This window comes from Silene latifolia, chromosome Y (genome assembly GCF_048544455.1).
Source record: "Silene latifolia isolate original U9 population chromosome Y, ASM4854445v1, whole genome shotgun sequence".
Taxonomy (NCBI): Eukaryota; Viridiplantae; Streptophyta; class Magnoliopsida; order Caryophyllales; family Caryophyllaceae; genus Silene; species Silene latifolia.
In genome coordinates this window covers 84,428,670-84,439,802 of record NC_133538.1, presented here as the reverse complement: position 1 = coordinate 84,439,802, position 11,133 = coordinate 84,428,670, and the positions used below count along the sequence as shown (strand labels likewise).

At 38.9% G+C, this 11,133-nt stretch overlaps 1 long non-coding RNA gene across 1 annotated transcript; it reads right to left on the bottom strand.

Moving 5' to 3' along the window:
• Positions 1-455: 455 nt before the first annotated feature.
• On the bottom strand, positions 456-3,131 carry LOC141634212 (uncharacterized). The gene is made up of 3 exons (XR_012538968.1): positions 3,027-3,131; positions 2,861-2,933; positions 456-653 (listed from the first exon to the last, which is right to left on the bottom strand). It is a non-coding gene; the product is annotated as an uncharacterized LOC141634212 (long non-coding RNA).
• Between the last annotated feature and the right edge of the window lie 8,002 nt (positions 3,132-11,133).

Here is an 11,133-nt window from a genome sequence, read left to right as displayed (position 1 = left end):
TCCGAAGAAGCCTCAAAGGAGGCTAGCTTTTCAGCTAGCCGAGTGGCGATAGCACCACAACTCAGGTACCGGGTGGTGGAAGTAGCCATCAAGGCCAGGCTAGCGCAGACCATGGCGGGAGCATTAAAGACCACCCTCTCGGTCCGCTCCGGGTTCAGATAAGACATTAAAAGCAATAGTTCATGATTGTTCAGCTTACTCATATCCGGCCTCTCGTAAAGGAGGTTTGACAAAGAACGAAGGAAGATCCTCAAAGTAATATGTTGAACATCATTAATCAACATGTTGCTAGAAGTGGGAGCTGACTTTCTGGAAAGACAAGGCATGAGTCGGTAGACACCGCACTCGGATGGGATGTGACACCCCGCGATAAAGCGGAAAGTAAACTACTGAATATATGCAAAAAAAATGTGAAGTTTTGAAAACTTTTATTTAGTAGATAGGGTTTAGCATGCGGGAGTCACTAACATTCGACAGAAGGAAAAGCGGAAATAAAAACAAGGGTCCATACAAATAAAACGGTCAAAAGTGGGGAAAATATATCCCTCGAATGACATAAAGAAATAGGTGAGTCTAAGCGGTGAATAAGAAATCTAAAAGTCCGGGGTGCTCGCTAGCTCACACGTCAAACCCCATATAAGCATCTTCACAACCTGTCATTCATGTAAACATGAACGCCACAGTCAGTGGGGAGTAACACAAGGTTCTCTCAGCCATAAAATGTCGAAATGCAAGTAACAAACACTTAATTAAACATATTAATCATGCATCATATATGAACAATAAAGGACAAAAAGATATAATGAATAATCAAGATGAGATAAGCATATTACTTTCTTAATGGAATAGGCATGGTAGGTTAGAATGAATATGCAATCGAGGGTGTAGAACAACAAAGTCAACCAACACATATTGACCGACTCATCAAGAGTAAGACATATACCTAGTATGAACTCACAAGACAACCATTTAGACTCCAACCTCTTGGTAGGACGACGATCATAATACGGTCCTAGTCTAAACCTGGATCCAGACTCTCGGGATGGACGTCACCCGATTCGACAAACGATATACCAATCGTATCCAAGACTCGAAACATGGCACATACTCGTAACCAAAGGTCGAGTAACCTCTAATCGGAAACATGGCACACACCCGTAACCAAAGGTCCGAAGAAAGGCGGAAGGATATCCTAATTCGGAAACATGGCACACACTCGTAACCAAAGGTCCGAAAGAGGAAAGATAACCCAATCCGGAAACATGGCACACACTCGTAACCAAAGGTCCGAAAGGGGAAAGATAACCCAATCCGGAAACATGGCACACACTCGTAACCAAAGGTCCGAAAGGGGTAAATAAGGAATGTCAAGTAGTCACACAATGTAAAACGTCACACTTGAGTCACAATAGGAGTAAGAATGATCATGCAAACATCATATGACACGGGATCTTTAATGTCACATTCATACTCATGGCTTGCATCTCACCATAAGTACGGATGGGAACATCAACCCCGACGATCATATCGCAACTAGAGGGCTTATAGCTCACCCCTAGTATCCGATAGGACCAAGACTCTCACAGCAGAACAATACAAGACATTATCAAGAATATGACTCTTACGAGTACTTATAATAAATAACGCATACTTGTATTATATTAATAACTATTCCACTTTATAATTTAACAAGCCGGTTAAATAAAATATAACAAGCGGTAATGGGTAACTTACGTCATGTGGAAATTTACGGAAAGCACACAAATCCAATACATGTGACAAGATGAGCCCAAATATGCAAAGGTAGTGAGCCCAAATAAGATAAGAATTTGAGTCCAAAATTTATAAGGAGTTGAGTCTAAAATTTATATGAATTTGAGCCTAACACTTACAAGTTTGTGAACCCAACATTTATAAGTTTGTGAGCCCACACCAACTTTCGCCCGAAATGAGACAAAACAACCGCGGAAGGAGTAAGGGGAGAGTATGGCTCGGCACTGTGACCAACAGCCAGGCCGTCAGCCATGTCATGGCCGCACAACCACTAGCCTTGCCACTCACAGTCAGCCCCCATGCCGCAGCCAAACCACCCTTCACCTTCCCGCACCAACACAGTCCCCAAACAGGGGCAAAGCAGTCCAAAGCCCGTGAAAAACAGGGCACCCACAATCCAAAGTCGAGTTTTCAAAACGAGGAAACCACGAGTATACATGGGACGGCTTTAGCGTGAGGACACAAACAGGAAAAACGATTCGAGGGATCGATTAATTCGTCTCAAAACAGAGTTCGAAACTAGCATGGAACAATTTAAAGCCGTGGTTTAAAGCTCTCATTTCAACTCCGTTTTAAGACGAGATTAAAACGGGGAAAACATGTGTACATGTGACGATCCTAACATGAATAGAATGTGCACCAAAACCATTTCGAGTGACTGATTTGTCCCTCCCCAAAAACAGCAGTAAAACGTCAAATGCACAGCACAAAAACCGAGTTCCAGCAGCTTATTTTAGAACGAACTCGAGACGTAACAAGCAGGCAAGTTAGGACAGTATAAACACACAAGGGGCATAAATAAAGCCATCATCTTCAGCATAAGAGAACTCAGAAAATCCAGCAGATATGAACATATAATTTACTCAGCAAGAAGCAAGCCATACACTATTTTCGAACTCGAAACCGGGTAAAAGAGAAGGAACAAGTAGTGAAACACGACCACCATGGAAGTTTACCACATGTACTTCAAAGAACACTTCTATACACGAGAAATCATTCCAAGGTTTAAACTTTTACTATAAACACAGAAAAGTCGAGTAGAAAAGGCGAGTTTCCCGACAAATGTCGAGTAACCTATCACCGTTACCTTAACTTTCTTCAATCTTCAAGGGAATGGTCTATTATGAACGAGTTTCCTTCGGGGTCCTCAAAGTCTTCACCTAAAAACCGTAATAAGAGCCGAGTTAGTTTAAAAACGTCACATTTATGAGACGGGTCGAGATGAAAACTCCACAAGACTATGTCTTTCTTACCTCAAAAGATGAAGGAAGAGATAAGGAGAAGAATGGTGCAAGAATTATTGAGTTTGGTCGAAAATTGAGCGAGAAATCTAGGATTTTAGGACCGCCATTAATGGGTTTTTTGAGCTTGTTCTGGTTTTGTTTTTAGCCGCTGAATTGTTTGTTGTTTGCTGGTGTTTTAAGAGTGCAGGGATTTCGAACAACAAAACAAAAAAAAGGGGTTTTGGTGGGTTAGCATTGGTCAGGGGAGAGTTGGATAATGGGCTATATCCGTTGGGTAAAGAATTTGAGTATTGAGTTGTCGACTCGGGATAGGTCGAGAATAGATAGGTCTAGTCTCACATGTGAACATGTGACGGTTCTTTGCTAGACGGAAATTCGTCTTAAACCTACTATAATTTAAGACGGAACTTTATTATTATTATCGCTATTATTATTATTATTATAATTACTATCCGACTAAAACACGTATTTTTATATAAATTAAGCTTTAAATATTACTTTTATAAAGATCTTGTTTAAAAATAAATCTAATTAAATTAAATAATTCAAAAATATAAAATAAAGTAATTAAATGGTTAAATAAATTTTAAATGTCAAAATGAGAAATTCGCGGGTGTTACATGGGATCTCACTGATGGAGTCCTTGGGAGGCTTGGCCAACCCAAGGTGAGAAGCAAAAAGGTCCATGGTCAACACGAAGCTCGTGTTCATCAAACGAAACTCAACAGTTTGTGCAGCTGGCTCGTAATTAAACGAGCTCATAAACTCTAAAGTTAGAAAAGGGTAAGAATGCTTCCTCAACCGATATAACCCCATAAGCCCTAAAGTCTCAAAGATATGACGGACATCCGTCTCAATTCCCAAGTCCTCAAGAAGTGTGGTATCCACACAACGGGTAGGCCTCATTTTGCGTTTCTGCAATGCCACAAATCGCTCTCTCTGTTTAAAGTCTACAAACACCACTGAAGGGTATTCCGGTACTGCGGGTACCACGGGTCCACTACCCTCCCCAACTTCGGGCTGTGAAGCCCTCCCCCTCTTGCTCTGACGGGTCCCTATGTTCAGTCTCGGCATCTGTTTCAGCATATGGTTTAAACAAACTTGCATAGGTACTTAAAACACATACTTTACACAATTGAACATTGAATATACATCTAGGTACACACTTTCACCAACAAATCCCAATTGGATACATAAATTCAGTTTATAGTAACTCAGACGATCTCTATAGCTGCAAAAAGTTTAACATAATAAACATAATCTACACGAATATCATGGCATGGCTCAAATGCTACCTCATGTAATTACTTGATAACATGTGAAATATTCATATATGGTCATAGAAAGGCAACTTAAAACATGTCATCATCAACTTTCAACATTAGAAGCAAACAACTCAATTAGACTAGTCAGACGGTCTCTACAGCTGTAACGATTTTGACACATTCCTCAAGAGTTAACATCGCCACTACTAATTTAAGAGTTTAACTCTAGCATATACATTCATATCCAACACAAAACCTTAGTCATAGGAAACGAATTTCAATTTGGGGCACTTTTAAGACGGGGTTTTAAGGCAAATTTTAAGGTGAAAATTACCAAAATCCAACTTCTAACATAACATATGTAACATATAGTACTCAATTTCATCATCCAACATATAGAAAACAATCAAAAATCAATTTTGATTTTGCAAACCCTAGAAAATTCGCCCCCAATTTTGCAATTTCTACTCTATTTTTAGCACAATTAACATCAATAATCACAAAAGGGAAGCATATGAATCACATTACAACGATTACAAGCAATTTTTATCCATATGAATCAAAATTTTCGAACTATTCTATCATTCTAGTAGATTCAAAGTGATAAAACATGTAGATAGGGAAGAAATTCATACCTTGATTAGATGGAAAGTAAAAGAATGCAATTAAACAAGGAAAAACAACCTAAATCAATCACTACCACCACAAGATTATGAGAGTTTTTGAGGAATTTTAGAGCTTAGGGTTCGAATAAAGGAGAAAGAATGAGAGGAATAAGAAGAAATAAGGGTTTTAAGAAACCCGTAAGAGCCTCTGTACTGTAGCCTACTCGATCGAGTGCCTAGGGTACTCGATCGATTGCCCTCTACTCTATCGAAATACAAAATTAATTGAAGATTCCTGCAAAAACAATATCCCGTGTCGATTCCAAACCAAGTTCGGAATTCGTCACTGGTTACCGTACCTACTTCTATATCATCATTATTATTTAAACATATAATACCGACTCATCAGATAAGATTCATATCATATCACGGTACAACAAATTCACACAACACGGTTTACCTGCTACCGAGTCATTCGTATACACATTTACGTCACCATATCATACCTAGACTCGTCTCACCACATTGCTAGCAAACTTATGCTCACGTCAATATAAAACATATAATTAACGGTGGATATCCTCATGCCATCCAGGTATATTCTACATAAACAAATTAAAGCCTATCATGTTCCATTATCAACATAACAAATTATTCTACATAAACTGATCATCACGCAGCGGAAAGTTTCAACCATTAAACAATGCATCCACGCATCACCGTTTGCTACTTCTCACATCATAACTCAACACTTCTTTAACTATAATTACTATAGCTACGGTAGGACTTATAAACTCATATAGGTTCACCATTACTAATAACCTTAAGCAAACACCACATGATCACTTATCACACATATCTATTAAATAACCCTTTTTACGTTTCTCATACTCATCGCATAAGCTCACTAATTCTACCAAACTTCACCACATACGATCCAATTCAACTATCATACCTATATCAACTTCAACAAAGACTCGACCACAGATAGCTCCAACGAAATCCATATTCACATTAAGCACATACTCACGGACTCCACATTCCCATACCCAGTGACTGGCTTAAGTACAATGGGGCCAAGATTTTGAAATGAGGGCGCCTACTCACCCAAAATCTAGCATCAGCTGGGGCTCCCATTACACATATACCAGGTTCATTTTATTAGACTCACTACGTTCATTAGGTTCATTTGATGGCACCATCGTGGGTGATACTTTGGAGGTGGGGAAGGTCTAGGATTTGATTATGGTGGATGGCCCACGTTTTGGATTGCATCTTAATGTCTCCAAGACGGAGGTCTTTTGGCCTGTTGAGGATCCTCGGAGTCGGCTTCCTGGGATTTTCCCCCTTCTATTTCTCGGCCATTGCGGGGTGTTACGGTTTCGGGTGGACCTGTCAGTGCTTGTGTAACACCCCCATATCCAGAGGAGCCTTAACTAGGCCTTCCTTAGCATATAAAGGCATTACCATCTCGGTTGCCTGAGGACAGTAATAATCAAATGCCGATAAAAGAACTATTATGTTATTTTACAACTGATTTAAAACCAACTGATGATATAAAAGATACGACTCAAAGTCTACTTGCTATAAATATCAATCTCATGGAGACTCATCCCTGCCCGGACTCCAGCTATCAACGATATCAACACCTGCTAAGACAGACTGCTCACCATAAGGGATCACGGCAGACACATAAACAAACAAGACAACCACCCAAGGTCAGTACTAAGATAAGAACACAACAAAGCCAACAACAACTGACAACTCAATGTAACACAATCAGCCACACACAAGCACACCCACACCGATCAATCTCCGTCACCGACTGTCCACTGGACCAGCCCTGCCATTGGGGGACCGCAACCGTGTTGGGGTTGGTGTCCTTAACAGTTAGTGCAAGGACTTATAAATCTCTAAAAGGATCAAAGGGCATACTTTTGGTATTATTATCAGTTGATCCACGTTTATCAATAACGGTTGGCTTGCTAGATAAGTTTGACGTTATTGTCATACAGATGGCGGTGATCAACTGGTCCCTAAAAGTCACACCTATAGGATACGTTTGAGAGATGTGATGGTATGAAAATACAGTCATGTAGATGCCAAAATTGACTAACCAGTTAGTCCGAGTTATTTGACTAGTAATTAGTCTTATATGGGATGTTGAGATATTTTATTTAATACGGATTAAATAAAAATGGCTAAGACGAATTAAGCGATTAATTCGTAAAATTGAATATAAACGTTTTATATTTAATTAAATGTATATTGAATATAATTATACAATACTGTTTTGTCGGACATGTATTAATAATTCAACTAACCCGTATTATTAGTTGATGCCTTAATTTCCGATAACCGATAACAGTTTATAATGAAACCGAGTCGTATACACTTAGCGAGCTATGGACCGGACCACGAGTTTAAGTGAAGAGAAAATTAAAAGCCCGCGAGCTCCCTCTCACACGGTTTGGCCGAGAGCCTTTCATAGACAAAAGGAGAGCATCTCCTCTTGTCTAACCTAATTGTTCATTTGCTAAACAAAATTAGGGTTTTGGGAATTGTGCCTCTCAGAACTCGGATCTCACATCCAACACAACTCACAAAACTATCCTCTCAATATTGCAAAGGCAATTAGAGGATTTGATCTAGCACAAGGGCATATCTCGGACTATCTTGGGTGTTTCAATTAGGAGGAAATCTCTGTTGATTTCTGTTCTTTACGCCGCACTACAAAGGACCCGAGGTTGATTTCTAATCTTTATCGTTTCCTTGTTATTTTCGTTTTATGACTATAAATTACATATGAAATTTACGTTATAATCCTACAATTAAAGGGTAGTATACGGATATTAACCCACAAGTGGTATCAGAGCGAGGCCACGTAAATTTTTATATGTGTTTTTCATCAAACGATTGTTTGAAACGATGAATTTTGGTTAAAATTTTGTCTCGGCACAATCTGTTTTTGGCTCGGCAAAAATTTTTTTTTTTGCTGCGTTTTTTGTTGTTTTTGTGCCTTGGGATCCGTGCCTTGTATACATGGATCGATAATTTTTTTTTTGAAGCTAATTCCACACGGCTGGAATTTTTTTTCTTCACGGTTTTTCAATTTTTTTTTTGCACGGCTGCCTGGAATTTCGTGCCATGTTTTGTTTTGGTTGTCGATTTGATCTTTGCATATTATTTTGTAATCGATATTCAATATAATGTGTTAAAGATCTATCAATTGCTGTTTCATTTCTATACGGATTAGGTGAAATTGCATTTGGCTTTTAATCAAATCGATAATTTTAGTCTAAAATTTTGATAAAACCGTGTGGCATGTTGGTCTCGACATTTCTATATGTCACGGCCTGTTTTGTGCATTGGGAACCGTGTCCAGTTTACACGGTTGGTTTGTGAAGATTTTCTGTTTTGTTTTCGTGTTGTTCTTAGCGATTTGTTGTTTTAAACGATAATTACAACAATATGTGAAGAACATGTCAATTGTATTTTTGTTTTAATCCGGATTAGAATAAATTGCAATTGTGTTTTATCAAACCGTTTGTTTTGATCTTTTGTTGCTCACGATTTTGAGCCATGAAATTTGTTTTTTTTTTGCCTTTTGATGCTCTCGGTTAAAGCATTTAAAAAAAAAAAAAAAAAATTTTTTTGGGGTTCTGGTACTGTTCACGTACAGTACAGGAGAAAAAAAAAAAAAAAAATTTTTTCTTGTTTTTTTTTTTTTTTTTTTTTCGGCCCTTTTAATGCATAAAACGTTTTTATGCTCTCGCTTGCTAGTGAAACGGTTCACCCACGTAAATTAAAGTTACTTTAAAACGATTTATTGTAACGGATTATCTCGGATTAAAATTAACTTGACTAAAGCGGTTTTGTCATGTAATTTTAATTATCTTTGGTGGTTTGGATAAAAATTTAACATAATTACGGAATTATGTCACGAATAAATTTAATTTTAGTTGATGCATTTTAATTTATCGTTCTTGTTTATATTTTGAATGTTTTGAATGCCTTTTAATTACGTATTTAATTATTTTGCAAACGGTTGTAACTTAGTGTGGCCTTAGTAGAACGTGTTACCGTAATGATGGAACACGGTCTTGGTTGTATCTTGAGATCTCGTATCTCCATTTTATTTCTTTTAATTACAGTTTTTATTTAGAATGTAAATAGGTTTATATTTGTAAATTTTAAATTGTAATTTTTGAGAAGACTAAAGATGGAGACCGGATGCTCACTCCCGCTACATGGACTAAGATGGAACACCAAGACAAGCTTTTCGGGTCCAACGGTGGATTCCAAAGTTGTATTTTGTTCTTTTTACTAGGATAGGCCACACTAGGAAATTTTATTTACGTATTGCATTCATTTATTTATTTTATTGTAACGATAGTATGCATCATATTCCGCCTAAAAACCAAACCACCTAATTATTGCATGAAAACTGACACATATAGAGGTCACGAGTTAGTTTTCTTTGACATTCGCATGTCACACGATTTTAAGCCATCATCCAAATTAATTCATTCACGCAAACGCTAGTTATTCGTTCACTTAATATGAATTATAATTTAGTTGATGGGATCTTCCTCGTATAAACAAAAATTGAGAATGGTCTTTATAGGTCAAACTCCAATGAGTCCCTTCTTCGTCGGTAGGCATAATATGACCCCTTCTACGTCGGGTAAGTTGGAACCGATTGACCTATTTTATCTCAACACTATGGTCACTCGCACGATCCCGTGATCGTGGTGGACTATAGATAGGATTTACGGAAATCTATCGACCAAGAGTTCTTACGGAAGAATTAGCTAAACAGTTGGCTTATCAATTTACAGAAATTGAGTCTTGGGATCACTTGTATCATTCTTGAGGGAGATCAATTATGCAAGTGCGAGAGTCTACATGTTTAAAATGAATTTTAAATAGACTTAAATCACCTCGATGAGTTGCTTATTTCGTTTTGTTTTTCTTCCTTTTTCAATGTAGAACACGAACATTTAACCGCTAATAACATAATGGCTGGTGAGGACGACCCAATGCCAAGTGTCACATTGGACCGTGAGTCCTGGCTTCGGATCTTCATGGATCGGATGAATCGTCTACTCGATCGAAGAATGATGGATCAAACTTCACGGACCGGGAGGCGGCATTACGGAATGCCGCCATTGCGATGGGAAGCTCAAATATCCGATTGAGCCCATCCCACCAAACCCAGGCCCCACGGCCTGAAATTAACGAAATCGACAAGTATAACGATTTCGCCATGGAAGCGGGTGCGGTAAAGAACGTACTTATTTTTGCAATGGAATCCAATTTGCATAAACGCTTCATAGCTCAAAGTGCAAACAAGATTTTCACTACACTCACTAGGGAATTCTCAAAAGCACCGAGAATCGTGACCTATGAGCTTACCACTCGCTTCTTTGATGCGAGACTCCAGAAGGGCCAACCAGTTAGCCCACACATTCTCAACATGATTGAGAATGTCGAGAAGTTGGAGACCTTTGATTGTAAGATCAGCGAGAACATTGTTATTGACCGCATACTTCACTCACTCCACGATGGTTATTCGCAATTTAGAGCGAATTACTATATGAATGATTTGAAGAAAACTCCCCATGAATTGCACTCCCTCCTCGTACATGCACCGAGAAGGACATGAAGTTCGGTGGGAGCATGAAACAGGATGTTCTCGTTGTGTCAAACAAGGGCAAGGGTAAGGGCAAAGTTCAGCCGAGGCCTAGCGGTAGAGGCAAACCGAAGTTTAAGAAGTCGGGATCGGGTAAGAGTGGGCCTGGTGAGGCAAGTAACTCATCAGGCGCGACAAAGAGCAAGACCGAAAACATGGAATGCCATCATTGTCACAAGATCGGGCATTGGAGGCGTACATGTCCCGTTTATCATGAGGACATAAAAGCAGGTCGCGTTAAACCGGTTGGTATGTCTTCTCCTTCTACTTTTATTCATATGATTGAGATTAACCACGCAAGTTACGGAACTTGGGTACTTGATACTTGTTGTGGTTCTCATCTGTGTAATCATGTGCAGGGCCTCCGAAATCTCAAGCCTCTCGTAAAGGGTGAGGTTGACCTGCGTGTCGGGAATGGAGCAAGAGTGGCTGCCGTCTCGAGGGGAACATATGTGATCCAGCTTCCTAGCGGATTTGAATTATCATTATATGATTGCTATTATGTACCCAGTCTTTCGAAAAACATTATTTCAGTTTCTGCACTTGACAAA